Raw genomic sequence first — 15,070 nt, forward strand, 5'->3', positions numbered from 1 at the left:
GCAAGACTGCATGTTTCCTCTCCTACAAAGAAGCTACAAAGAGCGGAAAACAAATTAAAAAAAAAAGCTGTACCATTTAATTGAAATAAAAAATTAGCTACTATTAATGCATCTACACTACTTTTGGACATTACATTTTAAAAACATTTGCTTTCTCCATCTGTCTTTTCTGAAAAGAAGACTCATTTTGTCAAATGAGTCATGTTTTGGACACATTTCACGTGATGCCATTTAAAAAAAAATGAGGAGCAAGAGAAGGCTCTGCGAAGTAACTTTCTGTCACAAGATAGATATGAAATATTAAAACAAATTAATGTCAAAAGTATTCTCTATTTCCAGTGCCTAAACTCTACAGACAGATATTTAAGGAGGACTGGAGGGGGAAATAAATCATTGCCCAAACATTCTTAAGGCCTTCAAGTACTGTGTAGTCGTGCACGTAACATGTTACATGTCAGAGCGGCAGAGAGAAAGAAAGACATGCATCTGATTAAATAATCTCACAATTGGTAATTCTATTACATTCAAATACTGTTAGAGGCTTTGTCTACTGGAGGATTTTCTAACATCCCCTCAACACTGCTTCTCTACCAGCAGTAGAAACAGTGGGAGTCATAGTTCAGGACAGCTGCTGGACTTTTTACCATCATGTCATCTAGCCCAGTTATGTATGTTAGGGTTCCCATTCAGAAAACCCTCAACACAGATTCAGACAAGGAGTTTGACTGGTAGTGCATAACATGTCTCCATATGGAAACTCACAATTCACACATAGCCTCAGGATTCTTCTCAAATAAGCACAGACACAGCACATTTAGTTTATGATCGAAAAGATTTGCTAGCATCACAAACAGGAGAGCCTACAAAACCAAAAGGTTTTCTGCTAAGACTGCTAACAAGGGTGCCAATTATGGCCATAACATCTTATGCTGTGATTTCGTTCTCAGAAACTGAACACAATTTACTAAGGAAAACCCAGTATGTTGCAAGCTGTGCATTGCCGGTTATGCAGTATGTGACACTTGTTAGATTTTAACACCATACCATGGTGCTAGGTGACAATGTAGTGATGAAAGTACAGTCTTTTGGTCCAGGAGTAAAAGACCATGACCACTTGCAGTCAAAGTTTTCTTTGCATTTTTCACAAGTGTAAGAGTGTTACTATAATATAATAATAATATCTAGTTTTCCCTGGACAAATTCTAATACATATACCACACATATATTTGTAGTAATAATTAGTCTTCCATTTAAAAATCTTTAAGTAATTTATAAGCATTATACGATACAATACAGCCAGGAAACAGGTAGATATTATCATCCCCATTATTATAGATGTGTAAACTGAGGAACAAAGAGGTTAAATCTATAGTCCAAATCAGCAGCAGAGCTGAGACTAGAGCCAGTGTCTTACTCTAATTACTTTACAACTGAGCATCCCTATTGCCTACCTTGATTCCACTATTACCTTATTTTGCTAAGGTATTTGCCTTCATTTACAATCTTTAAATAACTCTGTGTACTGTTGCTGCTGCAGTGTAACTGCTACTGCATTCTACCTCACAGATGGGTAGGTGATGAATTTAAGTAATCCCTGCATGTATATATTGCAGTTTGCAATTCTGTAAAGTACTTTTAGGCTTGTAAAAGGTGCTATGAAAGTCTCACAATAAAATTTCTCTGTAGGTATTGAATACACTCTTGTATATATATATTCTTAGCGCTAATTTCTTTTTTCTCTTAATATATGTAACATAAAAGCAGAAGAAAAAATATTGAATTTTTAGCTATTCTGTAAGCAGTAAAAGCTCTATTCAACTAGCTAGTGCAAATTCTTAGTGAAGCATGCAAGGAAGTAGAGTGGTTACCTTGTTATTGCTAACTGGATCATGGTGCTTAACCTGACACTCTAAAACTTTACCTCACTGGCTCAACCAAAAACAGTGTACAAAAGAACAATGGCTCCATAACAAAGGCTTGTTCAAGCCACTGGCAGAGCAAAGCTAGAAATTATTTGAAAGTAGGGGAGAGATTACAAAAATTGTTCTTATAAACTTTGCTCTTAGGACACTGACAGTACCCTGGCATATCAAAGTAAAGAAAACAAAAAGGAAAGCAGATATCTCACCTGCCCCAATCAACTTCCTGTATGTTTAAATGGTTAGAAAAAACCACACAATTTAAAATATTTATTGCCTGAAGCTTTTACATTTCCAGAAACTTCAAATGAAATATATAGATACCTTGTTGGAGGAACTGGATTGTCATAAGGAAAAAAACCAAAATCCCCAAACTATATAAAAAAAAAAAAACCTTGGCTACTTAATATATTACATAATATAATGCCATTACTAAGGATCAAGGGTAAAAACCAAAAGGGATGAATTGAAGGCATACTGAGTGCTCAAAGCAGTCTCCTGAAAGACAAGATAACGATTTGTCTAAGAGCTTCCTCTCTATCTCCCTCAGAGGTTTGCAAGATTATTAATCTTCAGAGCATAAAGAATTGAAAAACTACTATTCCCAGTGTACCCTGCAGCCCATTCAATTACTACTAGTACACAAGGCCTTGCTAGGAGGTGGAAGATTAGTTTTAAGAAAACAAAACTAACCTTCCTATGTGGTTCCCATTTTACAGTAGTTAGACATATAACTTTTTCACTTTCTGCTCCTCTTGCAGAAAGACATAAAATTCATGACCTGCTAGAGGTTGAACACTAATCTGAGAACAATCTCAAGGCAATATTGCAAGTATACAATAACCTTTGGGACAGAATCTGGCAATATCTTAAGCATAATTTTACCAGTGTGGTGTTGAAACAGTAACTCCAGATTCGACAAAGAATGTAGGTAGCTAGATCTCTACCACAGAGAAAATTATACACCTCTACCTCGATATAACACTGTCCTCGGGAGCCAAAAAAAACTTACTGCATTATAGGTGAAACCGCGTTACAGGTGAGTCTGATCTTACGCTGGGGTTACATTCCACTGTCAGCAGGTGGAATCGCCCACACTACAGGTACAGCATTTAAATTGCTATTTTTTTCTCTCTTTTTTTTTTTCCAACAAAAACGCAAAGCTGAATTCACACATGTTAAATAAGCATAAGATGAGACTCGCCTGTATATCAAACTTGCTTTAATTCACCGGAGTGCACAGCCCCGCCCCCCCAGAGCACTGCTTTACCGCGTTCTATCCAAATCCATGTTATATTGGGTCGTGTTATATCGGGGTGGAGGTGTATTAAGGGACAAAATAGCAGAATTTAAAACTGAGTTCAAATGAAATGGCAGCTTTGATAGGGTCTTCATAACTTCCATGGGAGAACAAAGCTTTCTGACTCTGGGTCTAAAGGACATTATCCACCCAGGAGAAAGAGAATGATTCCTATTTCTTAGCTCAATAAGGTTCCTACAATCTTTAACACTCTGCAGTTGTGAATCGGGAGATTTCAAGAGCTGGGGGTTAAAGACACTAGAAAAACTTCTCAAATCAACACTACTTAAAAAAACTTGATGCACCAAGAGGCACCTTTCACATCTCCCTTTGTTAATCTATTACAATTTGTAGCTCAAGGAAGACAACTTTGGCAGCCTTTATTTCTCTTGCTAAGTAAGAAAATGCAACAACAGTCTCTGATAAAATAAAATGCCTCACTCCATGAATTTATGCTCCAGCTACCATGCAGAAGAAACTAATTGTGTTTATTACCTCATCTACTTACCTTCTCCAAAAATAGAGAACACCACAATTCTCTACCTGGATGGAAAAGGCTGAAGAAGCTGTCAGAAGCTTCTGATCTCATTCTTAGAAAAAGGAACCAAGAAATAGCAGTTACAGGCCATTACTTGAAGAGGGAGGCACACACTTCCTTCTCATATACTGACCAATTAGATGGAATTTTGAGCTACCAAAATTCTGACGTGTAACACAACAGAGGAGCGAGAGCTACAGAATGAGACTATTACATATAGATGTATTTGGAGAAAGAACTGTTCCATGCAGGAGCTACAAACAGATCTGAAATTTGGTGCCCAGAGATCTATTATTTGTTACTTCCATTTTGTTTGTCTCCCCCTCTTGGCAGGAAAGGGTAAAATCTACAACACTAGGCCTGGTACATATAATAATGCAGACTAACTAGCAGAAGGAGCCAAATTTACAGCCCGGTACTAAAGGAAGACTATCAGTTTGACTTACTACCTTTTTATTGGCATAAATCCCACTTTCTAATGGCCTTCTTGTTCCTGCTTATGAGAAATTATTGTGCAGCTTATGCTAACTGCTTTCTGTTATGTTTCATTTCCAAACACCATCTTTTATCAGTTTTTTCCAATCAAACCCAGAATAGACCATCAACGTGAATAAAGATGATCTGTCCAACATTTTTAATAAGCTCATTTTGAAGGTAATTTTCATCTTCCCTACTCCCTGAATCAAGCCCTCTCCCAACACGCACAAACACAAAAACAAATCCAAAAAGAAATACCACTCCAGATTTCACGGTAGCACAAAATTATGTTTTAGTCTCCAATTAATCCTAAATGCCACAAGATATATATTTATACTTGAGCTGCAAAGCTCATTTGACTGAAGTGCTACACTTGCCTGACTGAGAGGGAATAACACAGAGATGGACGGTCAAAATAAACTGCAGAGTTTTATTTTTATAATACACATAGCTGCACTGTAACTGTGGAATACACATGCACTGTTTCTCTTTTCTTGTTCATCCCGCTAAACTTTACATTCTGACCTAAAACAGCAGCCTTATCAGGGAGTAGAGCTCAGACCCCTTTGTTTCCATGGCGCATCAGACTCATATCAAACCTGCATCAGCGCTGGATATAAATCCTCAGAAGGCGGCAAGTGATGGAGATCGCTTTTTTAAAAGGACAAGAACCAATGCCTGCACTGAACTAAAGCAATTATGTAATTAGATTTGAAAGGGGTGTGAAAGTTACAATACAAATATTTGCTATGACAGTTCTTCACATTGGTAATATCATGCCCTACCCACACTACAGGGGAGCAGATTGTACTTTTCAAGAACATTTGGACAGGTTTTGAAGGACACTTACAAATAAAAACCGTCAGCAAATAAATGCACATGTGAATTAAACAGACATCATTTTAGCTTTGCTAGATTTTGGAAGGATGCTAGGATGGTCAAGATGCTTTGGCAGGAACCTCTTTAACATTCACTGATATCAATAAACAACTCCAAGGAACTTGCAGCCTAGACTCTATAGTGGTCAGCAAAAATGTAAAATGACTCCCGTCCCTTCAGATGAAGTGGCTTTTAGGAGTTATTGTACTGAAGAGTTTCCCTCTATCGTCCCCTTTCCTCAAAAAAAGTGACTGAACATTTATCCCATTTCAAGCACTTAAGGACATTGCACTAAGTCTATTTACATACTGTACTATGATTACCTAGAGAGTTAATGTGTCATCATGCTTACCCTGAAACTCTAAATAGTTATTTAAAAGTTTGGTGGGTTTTTTAAAATCCTCTTGCTCTTTCAAAGTGTTGCCTGCTCCATAAATGACTCTAGGCAGTTTTCCACTTGTCCAAGCAGATGAGATATTTGTCTGTGCCCATGAAAAAGGTGGATTTGTAGGGTCTTAGTCTATTTTTGATTGTCATGACAAAATATATATTTAGATTTGGAAGGATTATATTTTTATTGGTAAATGTCAGTAAATGTCATTTCCAACACACACACACACACACACACACACACACACACACACACGCTCTTCCATCAATAATAACTGAAATTTATAGACAAGCAAAGAAAGAAAAATGTTTCATAAGAACTTATTAGAGTTTCATACAAGGATATTTACTTTGTATATCTTGACATGTGATGTTGAGAATTTGAGTTTTAATGGTTATAAAACTAACTTTTTGAATTTCAATGTTTACTATAGTTAAATAATTATTGTCTAATTCCCCCCACAGTCAGACCTCCCCATAATTTTCTGAAACTGAAAATTTAAATCAATACAAATAAAAAAGACTAAAACATAATTTTGTGCTACCGTGAAATCTGAACTGATAAAAATAAAAAAGGAATACAAATATAGCTTATAAATAAAATAAATATTATCCATCAAAATTATAACAAATAATAAAAATCAAATTTTGCCAAGCACTGTACAATACACAAGATGATTTTCCTGCCTGGTCATCCTGTCACAGATGCTGCCTATTTTGAAATAGATTATCTGGCAAATACCACTGAAAACCATATATAACACTAGAAACCATGCTTAAGACACTGTTTTGTCAAAAGGAGAAAACTAAGGCAAAATTTCGCACTTAAAATGGTTTGCCTACTGCTAAAATAAATACAAAACTTTAAACTGCTCTGACACATGAAACACTATGAGTGAAATATAAACATAGCATACCACTTTTACACTCCAAGGAACTGGTTATGCCCCCTTTCCAATACTTTTTTAAAGCACATAAACCATTCTATAAATACAAAATCTGGAAAATATCTAAATTGATCCTCTTTTCTAGGTACTCGCATCCAAACTATGTCTAAATCCTGATGCTTCATCCTGCATAACACCTCCTCTAAGATCCAGCCTTTCCTCTGTCCCTAAGTTTCTCATCCAGACCCCATCATCTCTTATCTTGACAACTGCAACACACTCCGTTCTGGCCTTGACAAGCCTATTTTATCCCACTTACTGTATAGCCATCCAAAATACTCTGGCAAAGATCATTTTCTTAGTTTGTTACCTTGATCCTGTCATCCTTCTCAGTGTATCTTTCTATTGGCTTCCTCCTGTCCAACACATCGAAAACAAAATACAGTAACTCCTCACTTAACGTTGTAGTTATGTTCCTGAAAAATACGACTTTAAGCGAAATGATGTTAAGCGAATCCAATTTTCCCTATACACACACACACACACACACACACACACACACACACACAGAGTATAAGTTTAAAACAAACAATTTAATATTAGTACACAATGATGATTGTGAAGCTTGGTTGAGGTGAAGGAGTCAGAGGGTGGGATATTTCCCAGGGAATGCTTTACTGCTAAATGATGAACTAGCAATTGGCTGAGCCCTCAAAGGTTAACTCTCACACTCTACCAGGCAGCAGACATGGAGGGGGGGTAGAGAGCATCGCAGACAGAGACACACACTGTGTGTGAGAGAGAGAGATGCGCATTTCCCCTTTAAGTAAACTGCCTTGTTAATTAGATCAGCTTGTGAAGACTGCAGCTGCTGTTGCCAGCAAGTTCCCTCTGTCCTGAGCCCTATTGTGTGTCCCCCTCTGCTCTATGGAAGATGGGGTAAGTGGGGTGCAGGTGCAGGAGCAGGGGGGAGGACACCCTGACATTAGCCCCCTCTTTCTCCCTCCTCCCCCCACTCCCGCACAGCAAGCAGGAGGCTCGGGGAGCAGCTCCAAGGCAGAGGGCAGGAGCAGCACATGGCAGTGGGGGGGGTGGGGAGGAACAGCTGCAAATTGCTAGCCTGCTGGGCAGCTGCTGCACAGGGAACTTAGGGGAGCGGGGAGCAGATATGGGGAGCTGATAGGGGGCTGCCAGTCCACCTGGTTCCAAGCCCCTACCAGCTAGCTGTAATGGGCTGCTCTTCCTGCAAGCAGTGGACAAAGCAGGTGGCTGCCAAACAACGTTAGAAGGGAGCATTGCACAACTTTAAATGAGCATGTTCCCTAATTGATCAGCAACAAAACAACGTTAACCAGGAGGACTTTATGTAAGGAGTTACTTTACTCGTCTTCACTTTTAAGACCCTTCACGCCTTATCCCCCTACCATCTCATAGGTGATATCAAGATGTCAATCTCCACCTCTGTTCTTCAAATGATGCCAATCTTGACTGACCGCTCCTGTGTGCCCATTTAAACATTTTTCCAACAAGCACCTTCATACTTTCTGCCATGCTTCCTCTTAAGCACTGGAGAAGCTCCTCATAAATATCTGCAAGACTACCTCAACTGTCTTCCTTCAAATCCCTCTTTAAAACTCTGCTCTGCTGTGATGCCTCTAAACAACTCAACACTGCTTAGGCCACTGGTTTGCTGTGAGTACTGTTTTTCATGATAACCGGTAACATTTCATTGTTTTCTTGCGCTCTCCCTCTTTGTTTTATCCATCTGTTGTCTACACAAGTGAGTTCATAAGCTCTTCAGCGCAGGGCCATCTCTGTTTGTACAATGCCTAGAACAACAGGCCCCTCCCCTCTAGGTTCCACATAAACAATAAATTCTAAAAATACTGTAGTGTCATTAAAGAAAAAATATCCAACACTGCCCATTAATGTACATGTAATATAGTAAAACCAAGTAATTAAACTATATAAATAAATCTATGATCATTGTGCTGCAAAGAGGTGACCCCTCATTCTTCCATAAAGAAATGCTGTGGCAAGCGTCCTCTGTCATGCTATTTCAGATGGTAAGACTTTCTTGGCAGGATTGTATGGAAAGTCAAACGAGGCTCTGTGATAAGCAACTATTAATTATTCCATCATACAGTTCATGAGTATTTGTGCTTGATGTGCAGGTGCACCTTTGTTAGGGGGTACCATGTTGAATTTCTTTTAAAAAGAAACACATGGAGGAAAGAATGAGACTCCACTTCTATATCATTTTCTAAAAGTGTTCTTCCCAATGGACGAACGACCCTTTTGGATAAAGCAGCGTTGAATATTCAGTATCAAGCAGATACTGCATTCAGTTATTTGTAAGCAATCACGCAGTTATAATAAATTAACAACATTTAGCACTTTTATGGCACCTTTCTTCCAAGGATCTCAAAGTACTTTACAAAGTTAATTAAGCCCTCAATAGGGTCAGGGAAGTATTATCCCCATTTTACAGATGAAGCTGATTCACGGAGTGGCTAAATGATTTGCCTAAGGTCACAAAGCAAGTCAGTAGCAAAGCCAGGTCTAGTACCCAGGTGTTTTGACTATCTGCCTTATGTTCCACATTCCAACTGCTTTGTGGGACCATATTTTCTTCCTATTATGTAATGTGTAGTAATTTTAAAGATTAGGATTATCATAAATAGCTTCCTTAAGTTTTAGTAGGGTTTGCAGGCGTTTTAAAGAAAGCAGAATATAAATTGCAATAAATAGTTTTTTTAAGAAGTGTTGTGAATTTTAAATACAATTGATTCCCCATCCCCTCCCCCAAAGGAAAAGTTTTTAAATGAAAAATTACTTCTCACATAGAAGACAGAATTTTAACTGTCTATTCCATTGTCTGGAGAAAATAGAGGATAATATCTGAATAAATAACTGGAGTATATTGTAACATGGCTCCCAGGCATTAAAAAAAATATAAAGTAAGTCATTAGCTATTAACAGAGCCAGGGAAAATTGTTATAATTAAATCCTAGTTTAATCTACTGTATAGTTTTATGAGTTAATTGTAACATGTTTCTTTGTGGTCAGTTTTGGAAAGTAAACTGTTAATCAAAAAAAATGTTAAAGGAAACGACTGTCGGTGGATAGAAAACATACACAAGAGAGCAGAGAGGCACATATCCTTGCGCGGAAATTCTACGAGATTAGCTTTCCTTTACCACAACTTCATGGTGCTTGCTTTTTGGTATCTCTTACATCAACTGGCTCTAGGAAGTAAAAAGGGCTAAAATTCCACAGGTTAGCCAATCTACAAACTATCATACTCTCCAGAAGGAATCTTCCCACATATGCACAGCAAAACTTGAAGAAATTATTATATAAATCCTGAAGTACTTACTCAGGTAAAACTCCCACTGACTTCAGCAGGTCTTTTGTCAGAGTAGGGACCCCAAGTACTGGTACTATACTTTTAATTAGTGATTTTTAAAAAATATATCTGATGTCTTCTGTGCCAAATTACTTCAGAAGAGGAAAGGATGTGTGCTGAGTCACACAGTCAAGAGGGCTTAACTGATGAACAGCTTCTCAGCTAACAGGGCCTAATCTTCAGAGATGCAGCTGTCACTGACCCTAATATGAGGGATAGGTGTTTACAGCTTCTAATGATCAGGATTTTTATGTTTAGTTTTGAGAGGAAGAGGGCACAAAGACCAAGCTGAAACTTTACAGTGCTCTGAGATAAGCTTCTTGTTAGGAAGCTACAACTGCCCTGGTGGTATGAGACTAAATGACACAACAGGACACCACAACTACTTTTGTATGTCATCTCAATTCGCATAATGAAAACTTTAGGTCATGGAACAGTTACTCCATTTACAGACTTCTGATCTCTTCTACACACATATTAATTACCTGTCTGGAATCTTTTCCTTAGCACTCTTCACATAAGGACAAATTGAAAAGAATTAAATTACTTTACCTTTATGAAACTTCATGAACGGTTTCTGAAGGCACAAGAGTCCTTTCTAGTCTTATGGGCTGAGCATATTTCTACAATACCTGATTCTTCGTAGAAAGCAAAAAAAATGAGTACCCTGATTGCAAGGGTTCAAAAGGACTGAATCGCCATTTGCAGAACCAAAAGTTTTAGAGAACAAAAATTCAATTCTAGATCTTACTAAATTGGTTGCTAGATAAAATTGTACAACATCTGAAGGAGATTTCAGTGGGAAACACTGGAACTGAGATGGTGCAAATGACAACTACTGAATTTTTAAATAGCAGACTTCCAACATTTATGTCAGTTTCTTTCAGAAAGGACTGCACAGTCATCCAATGATAACTTCTCAAGTGTGACAATCAATACTAGTTGATATAGACTTGCATTCAGCTCTAGAGTCACAGTACTTTCAGGATCTGCGAAGACTTTAGTGTAGTGCAGAGATTCACAGATTATAAAGCTGGAAGGGACTACTGTGATAATCTACTCTGAAGTCTTGCATGTAGTCTGAATTGTCCAGTTTCTGCTTCCAGACATTGGATCTTTTTTTATACTTTTGTCTATTGGAATGGAGATCCCCTCTATTATCACATTTCTGTTCTCTAAATTTTGTATATAAACTGTGACCATTTACTCCTGTTTATATATCCAAGGACCACATCAGTAAATCTGGCCACAGAGTCACAATGGGAGCTCATGTAGTCCACCATGACTCTCAAGTCTTTCTCATCACTGCTTCCTAGAACAGAATCCTCCATTCTGTAAGTATGGCCTGCATTCTTTAATCCTAGATTTATGACTTTACAACTGGCCATATTAAAACATAACACTGTTTGCTTGTACCCAGCATATGAAACAACCTTGATTGTTCTGTATCAAGATCTGTCCACTTCATTATTTACCACTCCCCCAATCCTTGTAGCCTCTATTTGTGTCTTCTCTAGTCAGAATAGAAATTCAAAGAATGTAGCTCCCAGAAGGCACTCAATCCTATAAAACAGATTCAGTCCAATACTTCCACTTATCCCTACTGTCTTATTAACTTCCCTGTGTGGACATTCAATGGTTTTATACACTACTGAAAAGTCACTATCTCAATACACAGCAGGGTGTGGGAGGAAATCAATTACTCTGACACTCGTGGTACAGTAGGGGTTTAAAGATCTAGAGACAGCATCAGGAGTAAAGTCCACATATGAGGCCATTAAACCACAGTCAACAGGCAATCATTACTGACACCAGCTACAGTCAGGAGAAAGCTGATCAGTCCCTTTTGTAAGATTTATCTCTTGTCCCCAGATAAACCTCCTTTTTCTAAATAGTCAAATACATCGCAATAAAAAGATTCAGGTTCTGCCTCCCAGACAGGTTATATTAGTTAAAATGTGGGTTCAGATTTTCCACTACATATGCTGTCACTGTATTTCTGATTAGACTGTCACTGAGGTACAGAGGAGATGTGTACCCTTTTGAGACCATTCAGCTTTAAACCAACAGGACCTTTCACTGAAGAACCTAGAGAGTGGAGATTATGCCAAAAAGAAGGTACTGGCATAGATAACATCTTCCATAACCTGTGAATAAAACACTCCTGACATAACAGGAAATCTGCAAATCTACTTATAAAGTGTTGGCCACAGAGGCCAAAATGCTGACAATGGCACCACCTTGGGCAAATTTTACTGCAAGTCAGAGACCCAATGGGAGAGTTAATGACCAGCAATGACATTCATGACATTCCTAAATAATAACTGAGAAGGGTCTTCTTCCTTCTTTAAAATCACCACAGCAAACACTACACCCACTGAGGCGGCGGACGGGGAGGGAGAGGAAGGGAGAGAAAATGCCCTGTACAGCAGCATCCAGAACAACCTTTCAAAATTCTACTTGCCCATTCCTTCTTCTAAGCAAAATACAATTAGTATTATCATCACCATTGCAGGAAGGATGAGTAAATAAGATTTTTGTGCCTAGGATAGTAAATGTTCATGACAATTTTGCAAGGTTGATCTAGAACATCTTCATCTTTTTGGGTCAAACACTAGAGTTAGAGATCAGTGAAGGAGTGAAAAAAATCTTATAATAGTTTCAGAAAACTATAAAACTCACTATTCAAATATCAACTATGATACAATTGCTCCCACTGTATGGAACTAACTAACTATTTAATTTTAGGAAAAAATTTCCCCATAAAGGAAAGTATTCATTCTCATGTGAATCTTCTAGATGTTAAACCATTTTCACTTATCTAAAAAAAAAACAACAGTAATTTTACATGTTGCACACCATGTGTATTACTGGATAAGACATAGTGCCAAACACACAGGGAGAACAAAAATTGTAGTCCAAAAATCAAAGGCAATGAAGTCATAAAAAAGTGCAGATTTAAATAGGATTCACTGTAAAAATATCTCCAGGCTAATCATAAATTGTTCTAGCCTCCTCAAGATTTCCCACTGCTACCTTCCCCTTTTATTCAAAGAAAAAAGCAATGATTCAAAATGGAAGCTCAGTAATTATTTACGCCTCAGTATGTAAACTGTAAAATGACTGGCAAAGTTCTTAGCACATCAACTTAGATATATGTAAGCACGACATTCTTTCCCTGTGGTAGGCGGCCCCATGTCAGGTAACTATGCGCTAGAACTTGTCCTGTGCTACCTGTTCAAAGGGAACTGCGCAAGAATATTTCAAGCTCTGACAGATACCATTTCGTGCAAAAACATCCACAGGAGTATTACAGAAAAAGACAGCAGTGATGTTTCAGCAAACCCTGTGTCAAGAAAGGTGCTCTCCTGCATTTTTATTGACACACAAGAAGTGACTGATCATTCCTTATGTAAACTGTGTCAGCAGTGCTGATACTGCTTTTCTAGAGCTCCACAGTCCTTTCCAGGCATCCCCACACCCTTTCATTTAAGATTTTACCTCTCTCCACTGGGGATGGGACTGAACATGGCAAATACTTTGGTATAACTCTGCGATCTTCAGAGACAGGAAAAAGTACCTAGTAAAAATTGCAAGCTATATTTTACAGCACTCTACTACTAAATGACTAAAGGATTAGTGGGGCCCGAAATGTTTTGTCTTTTCCATCAGCAGTTGTTTCTAAATTTTTAAGGACTTTTTATAACCAATTTTAAAAGGATCTAGAACTCACATACCTCTGTCTATTCTTGTAAATGGGATACATTGGAACATGTCTGCTTAAAAAAAAAATACCTTTCAACTAAAAATATGTGTTTTCTTCACTAAGGAGAGCACCAAATGTAACCTACATTTTGACATTCTTTATAACAATAGCTACTACTAAACTTCAGAATAATGTTTGATTTTATTTTCTGACTTTAAGAGTATTCTTTTTCAGGTTTCCCAGAAAATGTATAGTAGTTACAGAAGCCCTGTAGGCAAATGAAAAATGACCCAAGTAGGAACAGTTATAATACTTTATATTTATTTTTAACAGGCTCTTGAGGCATTTCAAAAAGGTGGGCAAATATTATCTCTCACTTTACACCTGTAGAAAAACTAAATTGGAATACAGAATGCAAAAAATATTAAAATTACAAAAGAGAAGATTCAACAAACTATCAGAGAGGTACAAGGGAGATTAACAAGATGGGGGGGAAAAGCAGAATTCACAGTTACAGGCATAAAGAAGCATTTCTTATATAACAATGTTATGTTATAAAATTCCAAAAATAAAGAACAAATGTCTGCATCGTGATGGCATTTATCAAGTGTACCTTTTACCATTTGGTCCAAGATTACACATTTATTCAGATCATAGAGCCTCCAAATTGCCAGTGTAGGGAGAAGGGTGACCAGACAGCAAGTGTGAAAAATCGAGACGGGGCGGGGTGGGGGAGGTAATAGGAGCCTATATAAGAAAAAGACCCAAAAATCGTGACTGTCCCTATAAAATTGGGACATCTGGTCACCCTAGTAGGGAGGCTACATGCGATGTTCCTTCCAATTTTTTCCATCCATGTACAGAATGATTTTTGTTATGTGGGCCAGTAGAAACAAAAAACCTAGATAGAATATATATTTTAAAAAGTTACCATCAGGATAATTACTCCACCCAGGATAGGTTAGGCATTTTAGAACTCACTACTAAATTTAAGCATAAGAGAGAAATAAAATTATGAAATGCACAGACCAGTCCAGAAACTAAAATAACAGCACTTTGAACTAATACAATTACAGAGAATATATGTGCATTGCAGGAAGTACCAAGAAGTAACAATAACAACACAAGTATGTGTTGGGAGGTGATTGTAAGACAGACACAAAGACTGTGTGTGTGTGTGTGAGAGAGAGAGAGACACTGTATGTGTGTGTGAGAGACACACACACTGTGTATATGTGCGTGTGTGCGTGTGTGTGTGTAAGAGAGACAGAGACAGATTGTGTGAGAGAGAAACACAGAGTTTATGTGTGCAAGAGAGTGAGAGAGAGAGACTGTGTATGTGTGAGTGAGAGACACAGACTGTGTGTGTGTGTGAGAGAGAGAGAGAGACACACACACACACATACATAGAAAGTGTGTGTGTGTGCTGGCTGTTGGGGAAGTCAATGAGAGACCATGCACTGTCTCTTTAAGACACTCACACCAGAAGGCTCAGACCACAGCAGCTGCCGGCAGCTCTCCTGCTCCTGAGCCCTGTCTCCCTTCCTCCGCTCTGCGGAGATGTG

At 38.0% G+C, this 15,070-nt stretch overlaps 1 protein-coding gene across 14 annotated transcripts in view; it reads right to left on the bottom strand.

The window, feature by feature from the left end:
• ARID1B (AT-rich interaction domain 1B) overlaps positions 1–15,070 on the bottom strand; it is a 437,302-nt gene that overhangs the window by 373,787 nt on the left and 48,445 nt on the right. Inside the window, exon 1 of one of the 14 annotated variants that reach the window (XM_050949396.1) lies at positions 9,770–9,812. The exons of 12 other annotated variants lie outside the window; for them this stretch is intronic. The gene's annotated coding sequence lies outside the window, so the exon portion shown is untranslated. Of the gene's footprint in view, positions 1–6,760; positions 6,785–9,769; positions 9,813–15,070 lie in introns of those variants that run through there. One more of the 14 variants, XM_050949395.1, reaches the window with a different exon arrangement.

This window comes from Gopherus flavomarginatus, chromosome 4 (assembly GCF_025201925.1).
Source record: "Gopherus flavomarginatus isolate rGopFla2 chromosome 4, rGopFla2.mat.asm, whole genome shotgun sequence".
Taxonomy (NCBI): domain Eukaryota; kingdom Metazoa; phylum Chordata; order Testudines; family Testudinidae; genus Gopherus; species Gopherus flavomarginatus.